This window comes from Ursus maritimus, unplaced genomic scaffold (genome assembly GCF_017311325.1).
Source record: "Ursus maritimus isolate PB19 unplaced genomic scaffold, ASM1731132v1 scaffold_18, whole genome shotgun sequence".
Taxonomy (NCBI): domain Eukaryota; kingdom Metazoa; phylum Chordata; class Mammalia; order Carnivora; family Ursidae; genus Ursus; species Ursus maritimus.
In genome coordinates this window covers 42,264,395-42,284,439 of record NW_024424230.1, presented here as the reverse complement: position 1 = coordinate 42,284,439, position 20,045 = coordinate 42,264,395, and the positions used below count along the sequence as shown (strand labels likewise).

Genomic DNA, 20,045 nt, shown 5'->3' with positions numbered 1-20,045 from the left:
GTCAAAAGGATGTATCTGAGAATACTTGCTAAAATACAGAATTCCATAATTAAAGAAATGCACTCCATGTAAGATCGAAGATGTTCTAAGTGCAAAACATGCCTTCCAATAATTTTGCTAATAGAAAGAAACTGGATTCTTACAGGGTGCTTTTCCTCCCAGATTTCTGTAGACATTAAATACACCATGAAACTTTATGGGGTTTCAGACAGATTTCCTCCACGATGGCAGAACTACTTTTTACAATGACTTAGTGCATGTTGTGTTGTTCTGAAACATTCCCCTTTCAACTATTAACTTTCCAGTTCATACCATACACTAAATAGGCTAGGACAGCACAAGAATCTTGTGGGAAAGAAAGTCTACAGAAATACTCTGGGGCCATGCTGAACCCTGGAGGGTCCTGAGAGGCAGGAATAGGAAGAAAGGGGATTCCAGTGAGAAGACGAATGACTGAGCAGAATAAAGTGGGCGGATGACAGGTCCAGAGAAAGGCAAAAACCAGCCATTGCTTAAAATCTACTTCATATAAGGAGAACGTGGAAGATACATTTGTAAATTCAGTAAGGACATACAAGAGATTACTTGCAAAAATTCATGAGACAGATGCTGAAAGCTTTAGGGCGGGGGAAGCACACTCCGTGTTTGGGGACAAGGACCTAACGTAAACATTAAGGCTGGAATTATGAATGAAAACCCAAAGACTGGCAGAGTACTGACGAGGTCAGCGTTGGAGTCTGAACTAAGGAACCTCAAAAGGAGAAATATATACCCAGAGAGGGTGTGAAGATAGGATCCGGAGGAGAACCAATCTGATGTAAGGCTAAGGACTGGCTATGAAAGGAAAAGAAGAAATCGAAAAGGATCCTAGTGTTTTGAATCTGGCCGACTAGTGGGAAGATGAATGGAAATGTGTACAATTTAAAGGAGCAAGCAGTTTACGAAAGATCATTTTTTCAGAACCGCTGATTTAATTTGGCATTAAAACATATATATGAACTGCACATCTTCTGAGTGTCTGATGCTGGTGAGGTGTGGACAACTCACACATGACCATCTCTGGAGGAGCACCTCGCCACCCAGGGACAGAGACACACATAAATCATTTGCTTAGCTGAAGTCATGGGAATGGGGTGAAACCTTTCAGGGAGAAAGTCATGTCTAATCTAAACTTTTCCTGCCGAGATTATTTTGTTTACTCTTCTTATTGACAAAAGATACTTGGTACCCATCTCACAGGTATCTCTTCAAAAAGATTTTAAAAAATGTACTGATTTCAGCCCTCATCTTTTTTTCTCCCCCCTCCTTATTAAATGCATTAGTTTCTTCACTCATGGACCTTAGGTCATTTTTTTTTGTTTTTTTCCTCTGCACCATATTCAAACTTGCTGCTACCTTTTCAAATATAAAACTTACAAAACTGATTCCTTAAGCTCAAATGCGGTGCAAATCATTGTGGAGTTAAGAACATCTGAATACCTACTGAAAGTAAAATACTTTTCAGCTTTTGTAACTCCTCTCAGACTGTGCAATTGTTTGTAAGCTTAAAAATCTTTGGAAGTATGCATGATGAGTGAGCGATGCGAGTCCCATCTCTGGTATTAGGTATAGTGGCCTCTGTCAGTCATCCTTAAGGCTCTTGGCCCCTTGCTTAACACTCTTCTAGAGGCACGCCTTGGGTCTCATGTCATGAAACGTCCCTTCATTTCTCTCCTTTGCACAGCCATTGAAAGTTGTCTCTGATAAACCCACAACCTCTACTATTGGCCTCTCCTGCGAACCCACATTTCTGACAACTGAGGATTCTGAGGCTTGGTTCTGGGGGGTTGGGGGGATGGGGGGATGAGGACATCATGATGCTTGGGATGTCAGGTGTTCCTGGGCGCACTGGTGCAGTGATACTCTTTGCTCCCTGCATTTGTCCAGTGCTCCTTCTATTCTGCTCTTGGATTTAGGAGAGTGGTGTTGATATTTCAATGATTTCACAGACCTGATCGTATCTGATCCCTCACTTCAACCCGAGTAGGCAGCAACTCATATTTGCATTTTATAAATGAATTAATTATGGCTCAGGGAGATTAAGCAACCTGCCCAGGTTCCACAACTGTCAAAGAGAACAAACTACCATTATTAGGGACCAAATGAACTACAAATAATGACGGGTTTCTAGCTCACATTTAGTTTCTGGCTTGTTATAATTACCTATTTTCTGCTCTAGCACTGCCGAGTCTGGACTTCACAGTCTGTATCACATGTTTTTTTGTCAAATTCTTCTCACCACTAATTTGTAAAGAGCATTTTCTTCCAATTCTATGAGCTGTGGAGAGAAGCAAGTCCACAACATTTCGAGTCTTATGCGACTATTTAATAGATTGTGGTATTTTAGAGTGATTCTGTAAACACAAAGAAAGCAAACTTAAGGTCAGTCAACTTTGACAGTTCAAGAAAATGAGAGTATCAGACAACAACGAGTCAGTGTCTTCCGAGCTATTATTCTGGTGATAACGCATGTTTTAAGATTGGCAACAACTGACTGACGATGTCCAAAACAGAAGTAAGTCTCTTTTGATTAATTAAACACAGACACAAATTGTGAGTAGTGTTTATTATGGTAATATCTTAAAATGGTGTTCCTGAAGAATAAATAAGTATTTTCTTAGTTGGAGCCCGAGATGTTTATTGAAATTGACTGGGCATTTGTGCACAGAGCCTTGGAGTGAAGAGTTTAGGCAAGACTGTGGCACACTGCAGGCCTTTCCCCTTGCCTTGCTGTACAGGTAAGACACTGCTCTTTAGCAAAGGGAACGATAACGTCACGTGTCTTACTGTCTGACCAGGATAACAATAAGAACGCTACCTTATTGCTTTAGGGCGCCTTGGCAGTTACACAACTGCCTTTCTAGAAGCCAAGGCACATCATGATTTCAGGTATGGCGGTACTCCAAAAACTGAGTACCAATGGGCAGGGCCCACCACACCAGCAAAATAATTAACTCACTTCCAAGTCGCTAAAATTCCGTGACGGACAGATCATGTTCATGTTCTTAGGTCCGTGCCCGGATAAAAATTGTGTTTCTACAATCTGCATTCAACACAAAAACTCTAAGTTTTACCTCCTGTTAACAAAAGTGTCAGGGACAAAATTATCCGTAGGTAGCAAAACTGGCAACTGCTTGAAAAGCATCAGAGGCAGGAACGCAGAGAAAACACTAGAAGTAGAAGCTGAACCAATGGAGTCCAGCTGAGCTTTGATATACAACTCGGCAAACCCTCACTATGGTAAATACTGCCCTACTAAGTGCAACAATATTAAACACAGGCCACCAAGACAGATGACTCCAGTCCTGGCCCCACCAGAGACTCACAGTATAATGAAGGAGAAACAAATATCAAGGATTTTAGTTCATTATTCTCATAATGAAAGATCTTTGGTCCATTGACTCAGCAGTTATGCCAAAGATGCCTCTCCATATACCACCTCATTTAATCCCAAGGACTACTATAAAAGGTAGACGTTATTTTAGAGATGCAAAGAAAAAAAAAAGTTAGAGAGAGATAAAGTACCAGGGCCAAGTTCACGCAGTGGTACAGCCAGTATTTAAACACAGTTGTGTGATTCCAAAGCCAAGTACACGTTTTCCAAATGCTTCACTGCTTGTAGTTATGGGAGAGGGGTCCATAGTGAGCACAAGTTGAGAGTAAGAACACGAGCCATAAATTGATATCATTATGAATAAAAATGTCTTTCCCTTAGGAATCACGCTAGATTATACATTTACAGAATAATGAAATCTTTATCATTTGGTGCATTCTTGAAACAATCTCTTTTTAATGCGCCTGTTTATAAAACTGGTTTCCTGAAGTGAAAATTTGCCCATTCTACTTAAAATCAGGTATCCGGAGGCACCTGGGCTTCATAAATGACTTTTCCATGGGGAAAAAAAAAATCAGAATTCATTTAATTTCTCACTGAAATCACGCATCAAGTTTTATATGAAAGAAGAAGAATGAATTTCCATTGAGTACTTTCCACTTTAATCAAAGCCTGAATCAAACCCAAGACTCACCAGGCAATGTGAAAAAATGGACAGTCAGCAGGCGTCTGTGTGTTTTCAATGGATAAGTGTCCATGACAACAGGAAAAAATGCCGCAGCAGTGCAAGCACCACTGTGAGCAGGCTCAGAGAGATTAGGAACAGAATGAGCCTAGAGATCAATCTACCTCTCTCCCTTCCTTCCTCTAGGTGAATCATTCTTAACGGAGTTTGGAAGCATTGCAGAAGCGTGCACCTGCCTCCATGTTACTTTTACACCTGTTCCTGAGCCGATAGAGGGCCCAGATGCTGAGTGCAGCCCATCTAGCACTTTACAACAATCCTACACCTTACATATAGTTCAGAAACAACTTTTAAAGTTCCCAGTAACAGAATGAATGAAATGAATAAAAATATAAATCTATGTCCTAAAAATGAATATGTAAAAGTATACATTCCGTTGAAATGGTCCCCATTACCTTAAGAATTTTACCCCGATTTCACTTAAATATAAGTTTTTTAGCTCATTGAGGTGTAAGAGACAAATAACATTGTGAAGATATTTAAAATGTACATCACGATGATTTGATATATGTATCATTGTGAAAATATTCCTCCCATCCAGTTACTAAACACATGTATGACCTCACGTATATGCACACACACACACACACACGCACACATATGTGTATGTATTTTTGGTGAAAATAAGTTCTACTCTCCTAGAAAATTTCGATTACACAATACAACATTATTAACTATGGTCACCATGTTATACATTAAATCCTCAGACCCTATTCATCGTATAGCTGAAAATTTCTAAATACAATTAATGAAAGAAATGAATTAACAACAAGAAATGACTCTCCCTTTAAGTAGTTGTCAGTAACTTTTGTTATGCCTTTTGTAGTTACAACTGAGAAAAAGCTCCACACTAGGAAGGAAATCATCACCATAAAAACAGAAAATAGGAAAGCTAAAGCTGGTATATTTGAAACACCAAACTGGTTAATAAGCACTTTTTAGTAATGATATATGTGCTTTTATATTTTACTAACACATTTTATTGTTAAATATTTTTGACTGTATGAATATGGGAATCTTAAAATTGAGATATTACGTTTTTAACAATTGATTTTTTTTCTGTTTAGTCATAAACAAAATTTTCTGCTTTTATAATACCTAATAACATAACATTGGAATTATTGGAATAATGCTTTCTTTATTTACTCTACTTTAAGAGTATTCTGTTTTTTTTTTTTTAAGATTTTATTTATTTATTCGACAGAGATAGAGACAGCCAGCGAGAGAGGGAACACAAGCAGGGGGAGTGGGAGAGGAAGAAGCAGGCTCCCAGCGGAGGAGCCTGACGTGGGGCTCGATCCCATAACGCCAGGATCACGCCCTGAGCCGAAGGCAGACGCTTAACGACTGGCCACCCGGGTGCCCCTCTGTTCTATTTTTCATGTTGAAAATGAGTAAAGTCATTTCACTTGTCTTATAAAATCATTCATTCATTCAGCAATTAGTTACTGAGCCCTTCTGTGTAGGCACTGCTATGAACCCTAGGGATACAGAGGTGAACAAAACAAACACACACACACACACACACACACACACACATTTAAGAAAAATTAAGGCAACATTTGCATTGTAAAAAAAGTTTTCACAGGAAATTAAGGTTTTAAAAGTATGATCTTGCCATCTTTCTGTTTGAAGTCTATGAAATGAAAGGATTTCACCATTTTCCATTAAAGAAGAAGGAAAAAAAACAGAGTAATTAGAACTAGTAACTTCTGATAGGAAACTAGACCTGACATAGGAATGGAAGGAAGGCCAGAGCTCCTTCCCACTGAAGAGAAGAAATGTGCATATCTGGAAAACAGGCTTGATCTGGAGAAGCTGAGGGAGACGTGACTTTTAAGGGCCCTTAAATAAGTTCCTTAGTGGTTGATGGCACTGAGTTTTCATTATACTTCATTTCACTTCAAACTTTGTGGCTTTTCCTCATGAAATAAATATCCCACCAGCACTATTCTTATGATCGTCATCTTTGAAAAAGATCATTTTTACATCAAATTAAAAGAATAAAGTAAAGACAGAAGAAATGTTTGCCCTAAGATCAAAAGCTGGACAGAGACCCAAAGGACCCAAAGATGCCACGTTTACAAGTGAACGATCACAACTGACAGGATCAACAGTGAAGGCCCCACACCGGCAGGACCGCTCATCTGTTTCTCAGCCTCTTGGTATTTTTGAACAGAGATACAGAAACACAGGGACCTGCTGATAGTGTGTTAATTTTTGGCTGGACCCTGAAGGGGAAATTCCACAAACTGCTCCACTTCTTGGCTGTTCACCTCTTTGTTTCTCTGAGATTTTCCTGGTATTCCTCCAATAAACAATCCTGTTGGCTTAAGCTGGTTTCTGCTATTTGCAACCAAAAGAACATTAATATTATATTCCCTCCCACTGGTCCATTTTATATACGCAGTTGAATTCACCTTCCTTTTTTCTCATCATCCTGCTGAGAACTTTCAATGTTTCCTACTGCCGGTAAGATAAAATGAAATCTACCAACATTCCACTCTTCTCTGTATGATACTCATAGGCTTTCGAAACCAAGTCCAAGTGCACAGATAGGGCACTACCTAGACTAGATACTAGATACTAGAAACTACCGGTGAACATTACTTTAATCATGTTTGTGATCAAATGCAAATCAAACCAAATCATCAAATTATGAGACGTGGAAGCTTGCACAAGTTTACTGCTCTAAGCCTCACTTACTCTTTAATAAAATGAAGATAATATTATTTTGTTCTTAGAGTTATGTTAGCGATTTAAAAATACTATATATAAATAAATAAGTAAATGTCATATTTTTTATACTTATATTTAATCACCTAGAACAAGGCCTGGCACAAAGGATGTTTTCAATAAATGAGAGTTATTTTTATTTCATTATGACTTAAATCTGCATCTCAAACCCAAAATCTTTCTTGAGATTCAGAGACACAGATTTAATTGTCTACATGACCTTTCCGTGTGGACATACCTCAAATCCCAAAATCAATCTGTACAAAAGAAAAATTAACAACCACATTCCTCCCAACCTGGGTTCTCCTCCATCCCTTACCTTGAAGCGTGATACCATCTGCCAGGCACAGAGCTGCAAATATGATAATTTTAGAATCCTGCCTCGATCAGCTAGTTTCCACGACCTGTAGACTTCCCCCTTTAACACCTAGATACATCCTCTCTGCTTCTCCCTGCACAAAGACCCTCTACACTGCTCATCAGGCCTCCAGGGGGAGCTTCCTAACCAATATACTTTGCCTTTGCTACACTCATCAAATCTACCTTCCCGACGACTAATGAGTCTTTCTACAACTCAAAGCTGATCAAGTTTAAATCTATTAATAGCTCTCCATTGATTAGAGAATGAAGATGTACTCTTTGGACAGTTACACATGTCCTTGACAATGTGGCCATGTCTAACGTTAATTCTCTCATTATGCCTTGTTAGTGACCTCCACTCCAATCAAATCCACCTGCACCCGCCGGACTGGGGTCAGGCTGCCCTTGCCTTCTTCGTGCTGGGCCTTCTGAATGGACTGCCCTCACTGCAGCGCCTGGCAGGTGGCTACACAGCTTTCCAGGTCACTTCCAGCTGATACGGCCCTCCTCCCCGTGTCTGTGCTCCAGCTGTCACCCTTAAACACTTCTCCCATAGCACTCACACTCGTGTTTCACATGCCCAGGTATATATTTTCCCAAGCTGAAGGGCAAAGTTGTGCCTTACTCCTTTAGGGGCTCTGGTGCTCAGCTCAGGCCGGGTACACAGCAGGCCCTTCCTATGTGCTTGCTGAATGAACAAAGGTAACAAACAGAAAGAGACAGTGGAGGGAATTTAGACTGTGAATTCCAAGAATGAGAAACAAAGTTCAGAGTATGGTTCGGAATTTGTAGACGTTCAGTATCTCACAGGATCCACAACAATACAGAAAATGCTAAGTGTTGGCAATTATGATTTCTACTAATTAAGAAAACATTCCGTCGTAGTTATTCAGAATACCCTATTTCAGGTAATCAAGTGTGTGATGAAGCTGACACATTGTTCCAGAAGGGGTTGAGTCAGTGTTGGTTTTTGTAAGATAGCTACTGCCCTTAAGTGACAATTTAAGAGTGTTATCAATGCTCTAAGTCTAAATAATTTAAATATGATGCATTACTGAGAGATAACATAAAATAGCTTACTTACTTTCTAGTAATTTGTGACCATCTCTTATATTGTTGGGAAATTTGGGCAACTTTAATTAATTTGCACATAACTTCCTTGGTGGGTAGTGAAATGGTCAGAAAAAACCTGGAAGATAAAAACACACTGGGAGAATCTGCTTAATAGCAGATTAAAATACAGAATTATTTCTTCAAAAATGTTGGTAGCTATAGCGCCCATAGTGAAACATTAAGAGTATATGCAAAGATGTTGTCAGAAACCAAAAAATAAGAATGTTTTTTGACATAAACTGATTCAGGTGGGAAGGGATATAAATATAAACCGTAATTGAGAGGAAAATCTTACGTTATGGAATCAAATTAAGTCTTAATACAAGACTCAGTACTAAGAAAAATGCTCTGCAAATTTACAGAGTTCATCCTAGGTAACAGACCTTGTATGAAATATTGTCACAGATCAGAATAAAATTGATGCATTTTATCCATTAGTTTTCAACCTAATCGGTAAAAAAAAAAAAAAAACTAAAAGAAAAGAATAGATGTTTTGATAGATTTTTAGATGAGCTATGCCTTTTAACTTTAAAAAATAGTCTTTCCAAAAAAAAAACAAAAAACAGTGTTTGGAAAGTTTGGCCTTTCCAAAGAACTTCACTCAGAGCAAAATCGTAATTTTGCATTTAAAATTTCACTTCTGCTGAACTGCAGTAATGGATAAAAGTGAAAGGAGGCATGACTGATTAAGTACAAGTAAATTTCTTCTTTCAAAGAAGCCTTAAGGTAGGTACACAATATTATCTTTGTGAAATCAAGGGGAGGCTTGCAAAAGGAAGACTATGAATTTTAAGAATCATGCATTACTGGGATGTGTTAGAAACCAAATGATTGTATTTGATGTGATTCCTACAGGGATTCCTTTACACTTCAGATCTTCCGTGGTCTTGCGATCGGCCGTGCTCCAGGCAGTTCAACAAACAAATTACCATCACTTCCCTAGGAAGTGGCTTCCTAGCTATAGGAAAAGCAACTAAGTTACAAAAAAGCACTAAGATATTTAAATACCTAGATGCTTGCTAGGAGCTAGAAAGAAATGAGATACTGATAAAAAGTAGATATCTATCATTGAAAGCCTTGGCCGTCTATATTCATAGCTGAGCAAGGAAACATCAAATACTTTTCATTTTACACCTCATGATGTTTTAAGACCAGAGGTTAAGATTAGCCTGCCAAGCGGCCAAAAGATTGAAGTACTTACGATTACCTTTTTAAAATAAAGGGGGAAAAAAACCAACTTGCCTTCTGAAACCATGTGAGACTTGAATTCAGTGGGTATCAGGTAAGGGAAAAAAATTAAGTTTTTACCTAACTATCCAAGTTCTTATCTTAAAAGATTTTAGATTGACATCAACAGATTGTTTCCGTATGAAGAATAAGGCCTTGGTAAGATTGAACTGCGATCGATTTTAACCTTTATTTAGTGTTTAATGCTAAAAAACTGAAGGGGGAGGGGAGCGGAAGTAAAATTTCCCATTATCCCTGTGCTTCCCTTACCTGCTTTTCACTTGAAATTATGGGCGGAGATCTTATTACGTGAAATGTATACACAGACCCAACCCGGCACAAATGTACCTCACACGGTGATAAATAATGATTCCGGTTGTTATAAAGAATAACTGTATTTGATATGTAATATGGGTCAAATGCCCCCCAAAGCATTCCAAGTGGGTACCTAGAGACCGACATGAAAGTTTTTTGGCATTTCTTCAAGAGTACGATGTTACTCATGATGCTATTTCCCCGTGCACATGAAGGTGTTTCTGCTTAATAAATCTGGAGCAGCGTAACCATGACGTGAATTTGAATAAGCAAAGAACGCCGCACCCCTCCCTAAATGCAGCAGTCTCGCCACGTTAGAATAAGCAAACACGGCCAGCAAAAACAACAAACTGAATTTTCTGCTGAACCAAGAACGACATCGGGAGCTCGATTTTCATCAACGGCAGCTGAAACAGCCCTCGCCTCCCACTTCTGCAGGAAAAAAGAAAAAGAAAGAGAAAGAGAAAAAGAAAAAGAAAAAGAAAAAGAAAAAGAAAAAGAAAAAAAAAAAAAGAAAAAAACCCAGAAAACAGACAATACCATGGGCATGCAAGCAGGGGGACAAAACTTGTCAGGCTAGTCACTGCACTCCCGCAGTCACAAATGCTATCTAGGCTCTCTTTCATTGCCTGACCCCCTGTGCTACTTCTCGTCACTGTGCGGTCAGAGGAATACACGGAAATTCTTGAAAAGATTCTGCCGGTGTCACATCATCTGTTGGAAAAGTTTTCAACCAGAGGGCTGCTGATTGATTTGTTTGGGGTCATGCGGAGGTAAAAGGAAAAGTCTGAAAAAAATAAGCACTTAGAAGTGATGACTGGCGAATCCAACCAGCCAGGGGGATGCATTTCAAAAGCCCCCTCTGTGATGAAGCCACGAAAACGCGCTGTGGCCGCGTCGTACTTGCACCAAAACAACAGTCTATTACAGTCTGGGCGGGTCTTGCCAATTCACCTGTTACAATGCCAAACACGCTCCCGAGACTCTGGCTTCTGTGAGAAAGGAAACTCTTCACACAGAGATGAAATGAACAGTACAAACACACGCCGTGGTAGTACTGAAGCGGAAGTTAGATGGAATAAAGAAGATTGATAAAACAGGTGGAAAACATCTTCCGCTTGACTAGACTATTAATGGGACCAGAGAAGTGCCAATGAGCTACAAAAATTCTATATGCATTTGCTCATTACACCCGGTGTATGGACCACAAGGAAGCTAAGTTACTAGATTAACTCATCACTGGATAGTATCTGTGACAAGGCCACATGCACATTAAATGTCAAAAAGTAAACAACTGGGGCGCCTGGGTGGCGTAGCGGTTAAGCATCTGCCTTCGGCTCAGGGCGTGATCCCGGCGTTATGGGATCGAGCCCCACATCAGGCTCCTCCGCTATGAGCCAGCTTCTTCCTCCCACTTCCCCTGCTTGTGTTCCCTCTCTCGCTGGCTGTCTCTATCTCTGTCAAATAAATAAATAAAAAATCTTAAAAAAAAAAAGTAAACAACTAGCAACAACAACAACAACCAAAAACCTTCCCAGCACATCGTACAGACCTGATTCCTGCTTTTAGAAACTCAATATAATTTAACCTGCATGCAATTAATGATTATTATGATGGAAATCATTTCAATAATTTGAATTATTATACAGCAAATATTCACCAGCTTCCTCTTCCCACTATGGGCAGAATATACTTTCCCATTCCATTGATGCTGGGCTTGGAAATGTGTCGTGTTTTGGCCACTGGGACGTCCGTGGGCGTGGCACAAGCAAATGTTTGAAATGTACTATGAAGCTTGCCTTCTTGGAGGATGCCATCACCATGCAAACGGACGTGTCCTGGCTACCCACTAGTTAAGGAGGGTGAAGGGAATGGGGGGCACATCCAAGCTCAATCTGCAGCTTGTATCCAAGCCCAGCCTGGATCAGTTGAGCCCTACCCAGCCCACCAATGCATGAGCAAGAATCACGACTGCTGTCCTGGCCACTGAGTTTTGGACTGGTTTGTTTGGCAGTATGGCTTTTGCAATAGCTAACTGAGATTAGCAATATTAATATTGGTCCAGCTAATATAGCATCATAAATAGTGCCTGTATATTAAATGATATAGGGTGAAATGAAAATACGGAGATTTCATTATTGCTGATAGAAGACATATAGTTATAAACCTTAGTCAAAGTGGACCTTCTTGGTTTTGCCCCCCTCCAACCTTTTCAGGCACCAAAATGGTCACTGTCTATTCATTTGTCTCTTAAAACAATTCCCCTAAGGTAACTTTATCCCCCTTACTGATAAGGAAATCGAGACTCACAGAGGTTAAGTAATTCAGACCACAGAGTTAATAGGTGGCAGCTTTTGGTTTCAAGTAGGTGCTTCCCTAATACTTACCATATTTCAGGAAAGTTTTTTCTATTTAAAAATGTTTAACGGAGGAACAAGCCAACTGCATCGAGGAGATATAATGTCTTTTTCACTTTTGTTGCTCTGTAGGGACTCATCTGGCACTGAAATAGCTCTCCCATTCCCACTCCCAGATGGTCCACTTGACAAGGAGAGGCCTCTGGGGATGCCTGAAAGCTCTCTTCTTGCAAAGGAGAAGTACAGCCTAGAAAATTCCTAAGATAGCCATACATTTTAGCTCAAGAGGATACCTTAAAAAAGTTTTCTTCTTTTCATCTCTGACCATTAAGTTAGTTCAGTCTTGACAGGGACTACGCAAAAGAAAAATCAGAGTTGTTTTTGTGTTTGTTTTTATTTAAACATACATCTCTCTAACCAGGTGTATTCCTAATTAAGCCATGCTAAGAACTGAAAATACTTAATTCTCTCAATTTCTTTTCTGCCCATTCTTTTTTTTTTAGAAAGGGGTGCAGAGGGGGAGGGAAAGAATCTCAAGCAGACTCCCTGCTGAGCACGGAGCCAGACTTGGGGCTCAATCCCAGAACGCCGAGATCATGACCTGAGCCAAAATTAAGAGCTGGACGCTAAACTGACTGAGCCACACAGGCGCCCCCTCCTTTCCCGATTCTAAATCTTACGCATACTTTAAAAATCAATAACTATGAACATTTTTCTATGAATGTTTTTCCTGAGGTTGCTTTTAAAAGATGCTGATGCACAGACTGAGTCCTTCTAAGCATTATATTAAATTATTATTAATATTTCTATTGTTCAGATCAGCTTTTATCAGATAGATTTCCAAATATGTCAGACTAGTCAGGCTACTGCTATTTCATGGTAGTGGAAACTGAAGTATAGCAAACATGACACTGGGCAAAGATCTTTCAAAACTTCAAGATGTGGTAAAACTAGATATAATGATGAGGAGTAACAGTGACCTTGGGAAGACGCCAGGTGCACTAAAAAAATAACCCCTGCATAATTAATAGGATGATGTTATCTCTACAGACAGTAATATCAGGCTTGCAATTAAAGATGTCTGCTCATCCTCAGAAATGCAGTCTATAAAGAAAAAGGAGGAATTTGCATGTAGAATGGTACATTCTATGTCAGAATCATCCCAGTAGCGCTCAGGAGTGCCTGACTTTGAAAAATTAAGAAATTCAGTGCCAACCATTTTCAAAAAAATAAAGGTAATTTAATCTTTTGCTACAAATGGATCATACACCAAAATGCTTCCTACCAGCTGCAGAACTGCCCCACCCTTGACGCAAGACTCTTTGTGAATAAGTTTCCCAGCACACATTATGTGGGTCCTGTTAGGAAGGCCTCTATGTCTACAGGAAGACAGCCTACATGGCTCAACCACTGCAATGTGGTAAATACCGTTATGTACTTTTCTAGGAAATCAGTGTGTAACGATGACAACTCTGCCATGGCATTAATTTTTACTGAGAATAATTATAAAATTATTTTACTGAGAATAATTATAAAAAAGGATAGTCTAATGAACTCATGCTGATCGTCCAGATTGGACAATTATCAGAATTTTACCACATATGTTTCATCTGCTCCCTTTTGTCACTGCTTAAGTACTTGAAAGCAAATCCCTGATCCCATTGGTGTGCACTTCAAAAAACATGGAACACTTTCTTAGAGATTCACAATGCCACTGCAGCCCTAACACAGTTAATGCTTACTGCTTGGCATCACGGAATAACCAATCTGTGAAGTTAAAGCAAGTTTCCTTTTCCAGCATAATCTGCTTTACAAGGGAAATTCTTTCTTTTTTTTTTTGTTTTTTTTTTGTTTTTTTAAGATTTTATTTATTTATTCGACAGAGATAGAGACAGCCAGCGAGAGAGGGAACACAAGCAGGGGGAGTGGGAGAGGAAGAAGCAGGCTCCTAGCAGAGAAGCCTGATGTGGGGCTCGATCCCATAACGCCAGGATCACGCCCTGAGCCGAAGGCAGACGCTTAACCGCTGTGCCACCCAGGTGCCCCACAAGGGAAATTATTTCTATATCCCAACACTGTGCTGGTTTTCCAAAAGGAAAAATGAAGAGAACGTGATTAGAAAAATCATAATTTCCATTTTGAGTTTATTACACATGGAAAATAATTTGTGTATGGGAGTTATAACTAAGAGAAGACACTATATCAATATGTATATAGCCTTGTAATTAAATAGATAAAGGAGGGGCGCCTGGGTGGCACAGCGGTTAAGTGTCTGCCTTCGGCTCAGGGCGTGATCTTGGCGTTATGGGATCGAGCCCCACATCAGGCTCTTCTGCTATGAGCCTGCTTCTTCCTCTCCCACTCCCCCTGCTTGTGTTCCCTCTCTCACTGGCTGTCTCTCTCTCTGTCAAATAAATAAATAAAATCTTTAAAAATAAATAAATAAATAGATAAAGGAAGAGAAATCATTACTTGAACTTTAACTTATATTTAGGCTATAGCAATAGCAAAAAAAAATTAAATTTAAACTTCTCAGTGTTCATTGTCATTAAAAGGCATACATGAGTGGGGGCCCCTGGGTGGCTCAGTCCTTAAGCGACTGCCTTTGGCTGGGGTCGTGATCCCAGCGTTCTGGGATCGAGCCCCACATTGGGCTCCCGCCGCATTGGGCTCCCTGCTCGGCGGGAGCCCTGCTTCCCCTCTCCCACTCCCCCTGCTTGTGTTCCCTCTCTCGCTCCCTAGCTCTCTGTCAAATAAATAATAAAATCTTAAAAAAAAAAAAGGCATACACAAGTAAACTCCAAAGGACCTCCTTTCTTAAATTTATTTAAAGAAAGGTAACATCTTATTTAATGGTTTGCTTCTCTATAATGTCTTACTTATATTTATTTGGAAAGGTAGAGAAATTCCAAAGATCACAGAGAAGTGTTTTAAAGTTATTAAATAATGCTCTAACCTCAGTGATGCCAAGGCATAGAGAGAGAGAGAGAGAGAGAGAGAGAAAGCAAGCACATGGGAACAAAGTAGAAACTGGGAAAGCACTGAAAGTGAAAATACATGCCATGACAAAGTGGCCAGACGCTTTCTGGGTGCCTCTACTTGTTCAGCATCAACAAATAGTTCACTGAAATCAGTAGACTTATGTTTTGAAGCTTAAAAAATTAATCTCTCTCCTTCAGATCACACTTCATGTGTTATAGGCTGCATTTTGTCACCCCCAAATTCATATGTTGTAACTCTAACCCTCAGGCAGAATATGACTGTATTGGGAGATAAGACCTTCAAGGACGTAATTAAGGTGAAATGAGGTCATAGGGGTGGGTTCTAATCCAGTATGACTGGTGTCCCTATAAGTAGAGAAAACCTGGGGAGAGACACGCAAGTACCCAGAGACAAGACCACGTGAGGACACAGCAAAAGGTGGCTGCAAGCCAAGGAGAGACGGCTCAACAGAAACCAAACCTGCCGACACTTTCATCTTGGACGTCCAGCCTCCAGAACCGTGAGAAAGTAAGTTTCTGTTGTTTAAGCCACCCAGTGTGTGGTGTTTTGTTATTATGACAGCCCAGGCAAATTAACACACTCTGCAACACTGAAAACTCTAAATATTAGTCATTGACTTCGTTTACACTCAGTCAGGTTAGTAAGACCTTAATTTTTTCAATATTAAGTATTAAACATTTTTTAAGATTCTAATATAGATCACACCTAAAAGTAAACTAAAATTCATTAAAATTACCAAATATTCAGTCAGTAATCCACTTTCTGTTTGATCAGATCCAGAGTTATTATTATTTTTTTGGTGGGCGGGGAAGGTGCAAACTAGGTCACAGATGATGTTGTGTATTCCTATCAGGAGGCGATAATAGATTTTCTTTCTTTTAGTTGTAGGTGATCATTGCCTAGACCCACTATCTTAATAAGAGACACAAAATGGTGATCATCAATTTCTATAACTCCTTCTTCATTTATTAGCTGAAATATTCCTATAAAAAAAGAACCCACTTGCACCATCTACTCATTACAGGGTTAGCATGAAATAATCATCACGGAAAAAACAATATAAATACATTATTTCCCCTTACTGAACACTTTCAAAACAGTGACCAAAATGGGTTAGTTTCTCTTTTCCACTGCAGATATTAACCTCGTTAACGCTCACGCTGACCCAGCCTGGAGAGACCTTTGTATTAAACCAGTAATTGTTCATAGTTACACTGCTGTGTGGTAGGGCAACGTGGTATTCCAAGTCACCCCCAACCATCTCGCCATAGACACAGACTTAGCCATTCCTTCAAAGAGCCCTCGTTCCTTCTGGTGAACCCCAATATGGATCTCTGGGCTACTCATTGTTACTAGAAGGTCATTGCTTTCAGGCATCTTCAAAGGATACAAATAAATCTGTAATTTTTTGAAAATGCATTTTGATACTTCTCATTCAAATTCAGGATGTCGGGATGTCAGTAACACTGATCTTACTCCTCTATCTGCTTCCTTTCTCTCCCAAGCAAAAGCATGGTTACTCACTTGCTTTACCCCACAACACAGACCGACAACAGTTTCTAAGAATAACACTATTACCAAATATAACTGTGAGACAGTTTAAAATTTTACCTCTTTTCTTTAGATCTCAGAGTCTATCCCAGTGAGGATGTACACTCAAATTTCTGTGCCTTAGTAACATTTGAAATGATTCTTCTCTGTGTTACTGGTTATACCAGCAACTGCTTTATACAATGAAGTTATTTATTTCATCTTTAATAGCTGTCTTTATTTTGTTGGTTTTGTTTTATACTTATGTAAAATATGGACACATTTTGGGACACCTGGGTGGCTCAGTCGGTTAAGCCTCCTACTCTTGATTTCGGCACAGGTCAGGATCTCAGGGTTGAGAGACTGAGCCCCGTGTCGGGCTCTGTGCTGGGTGTGGAGTGGAGTCTGCTGAGGATTCTCTCTCTCTCTCTCTCTCTTCCCCTCTGCCCTCCTCCCAGCTCGTGCTCCCTCACTCTCTCTCTTAAAAAAAAAAAAAAAAAAGTATGGACACATTTCCAGAGTCAAATCCACAAAACACTGGCTCCCTTAGATAAACAGTAGCAATGTTTATTTAAGTACTTTCCTTAGCTGCGTTGTTTTCACTTAATATGTTATTGGAAGGATCTCTCCACAGCAGTCTACAGATAGCTCTCATTCCTTTTTAATCTGCAGGGTGCTTCGTCAGATGGTTGTACTATAATCTATTCAACCAGTTCCCAACTCATGGTCATTTGGTTTGTTACCGTCTTTAAATTTTATAAACAGCTGCAATGAACAGCCTCGTTCTTTCCAATAAACAAGTGACGATCATTTTTCTAGCCGTGTTTCTATTTCTTTTTTTAAAATTTAAAAATAATTTAAAATGGCTAAAATAATTTAGCTAAAATTATTTCACATTTTAGCTAAATAATTTCAAAAGGCTAAAATGATTTCCAAAGGAAGGGGATATAACGCAATAGGATAGACTCCTGGCAACTACTCACGCCCTTGTCCGCTAACTGAATGAATTTAGCAACTTTTCCCACAGAAAATATAGAACTTATTCAACTAAGGACCACAGTTTATAATCTAATATATTCAACTGGAGTCAACAAGAGTCTCTGTTTTGTACATCCTCATTATTTTTATAGCATACTATAGAAGAAAAGTGTTAAAATTCCTAAGCTTTCTAAGAATTATAAAATCATTTTTTTTTAAAGATTTTATTTATTTATTCGACAGAGATAGAGACAGCCAGCGAGAGAGGGAACACAAGCAGGGGGAGTGGGAGAGGAAGAATCAGGCTCATAGCAGAGGAGCCTGATGTGGGGCTCGATCCCAGATCGCCGGGATCACGCCCTGAGCCGAAGGCAGACGCTTAACCGCTGTGCCACCCAGGCGCCCCTATAAAATCATTTTTAAATCCGCTCCCGATACTGTAAAGCAAGTAGCCCACATCATACGACTGACGGAATAATGCAAATACTCACCACCCTGACATGAAGTCAGGTGTTACAGCAATAAGAGCTTCTCAAATTTTAATGGTACAACATTGAGAAAAATGGAACGAAACAACCCAAGTTGTGAAACGCATCTCTCATCAAAGCGTAACAATCTCCAGGATTGTGAAAACTATATTATACTATGTAAAAAAAATAAGCAGTACTTTAGAAAGTCGCAATTCAATGTTCGATCTGAGGAGCACTGCACAGCCCTCCTAAGTCATTTGTATGGTGATTTTTAAGAAATAAAAGCATACGGCTTTGTAAAATTCTATGTCTTTCTTTAAAACGTACTTGAAAAAGAAATCACATCCCAGAATTATTACAGGGGTAACAGCAACGTTTGTATTACATTTCTTGTATTTTGAATCTGAATCGTTTTCCTGGAGATGTCACTACTAGAACATTGTCACTATTTGGTGTTTTCTTGTTTTGTTTTGTTTGTTTAAGGCAAAATGGGCAAGGGAGTCACCAGCCAACAACCACGAAGGAAGTCCATTGACGGAGGGCAGAAGAATACCCTATTGTGTGGGAGGGATGGGAGGGGAAGCGGTCTTTCTCATCTGGAGCAAAGAGAAATGGGGCAAGCCAGCAAGTTATTTATGGTGACTCACACCCACAGCCAGAGCAGATCTCTCTCCCCTGTTGTACTGAGCACGAAAGCATCATTAACACATCCTAATACAAACTTTTCGCAGGGACTCTTTTCTCATCTACATGCAAAACTAAATGTCAGCAGGAGGCCGAGAGCTTCTGGAAGCTCTAAGAGAAGCTTGAACTCCATAATGATCTGCAGCAGGGTATCAGCTGAGACAAATTGACTTGACTAGGACAGATCTGACAGCATAACAGCATATATGTAAAACTTCACACCATTTAAGCTACACATCCCTGGGATTTGTAGACAAAAGTATCCTCTTTCATGCTTCAAAAAGCATTAACCGACTTTTCTACATTTTCTTCCTAAAGGAGCTTCCGATGATTATTGGTAACCCATCTATAGTCTACAATCTTCAAAAATCACTAGTGCCACACTACACTGCATATAACCAGCCCCAATTTATTCTATCATTAAGATCGACTTAGGCAGAGGAAAAAGTAATATAATATTTATTGCCTGCCTGAGAGGCACTATCGGCCAAAACAACTTAAAATATATGCTGTCCTTCCTTTATTTCTCCAGACATGTCTGGATGAGAAACATCTGGAGATTTCTTAAAAACTATGAATTCCTCAAAGGGGGGAGCGGGGCAGAGGGAGATTTTCTCTCTCCTGTGTCAAAAGGAACCTCAAGTCTGAAGGTGACATTTGTTTGGAAGCAATTCCTGGGGATTTGAACAGTTTCTCTCTTCCCTGTTCTTTCGCTGGCTTCCTAAACTAGTAATTTTTCCATGAAGCACTAGCCTCAGCATGTGAAGATATACCAGAGTGTGGTAAGAGGGAAACAGAAGGGTGCCGATATAAGAAAAGGGAGGAAGGGAGGAAGGAAGGAAGGAAGGAAGGAAGGAAGGAAGGAAGGAAGGAAGGCAAATAGGGATGGATGTAACTATTCACCTCCCCCAGTTCTAAGGCGGCTTGAAGAAAAAGAACAAATAAATGAATGTGCTGAGCCAACAAACCAGAGTATTCAGAAACCTGGAGCCTATTTAACAAAGGTATAAAGTCCAAATTAAAATGAATATTACTTAAAATGGGAAAATACACTGTCAAAATTACTGGAGCCTTGAGAGATTCAGGTCTCATTCTTCAGAGATCTCTTCAGGCAATTTACCAGAAGTGTTTCCAGATTACAACCTGGCCTCTCT

General features: G+C 39.6%; 1 protein-coding gene across 1 annotated transcript in view; it reads right to left on the bottom strand.

Moving 5' to 3' along the window:
• Positions 1-20,045, bottom strand: part of CDH2 (cadherin 2) — a 184,082-nt gene that overhangs the window by 81,675 nt on the left and 82,362 nt on the right. The window lies entirely within an intron of this gene.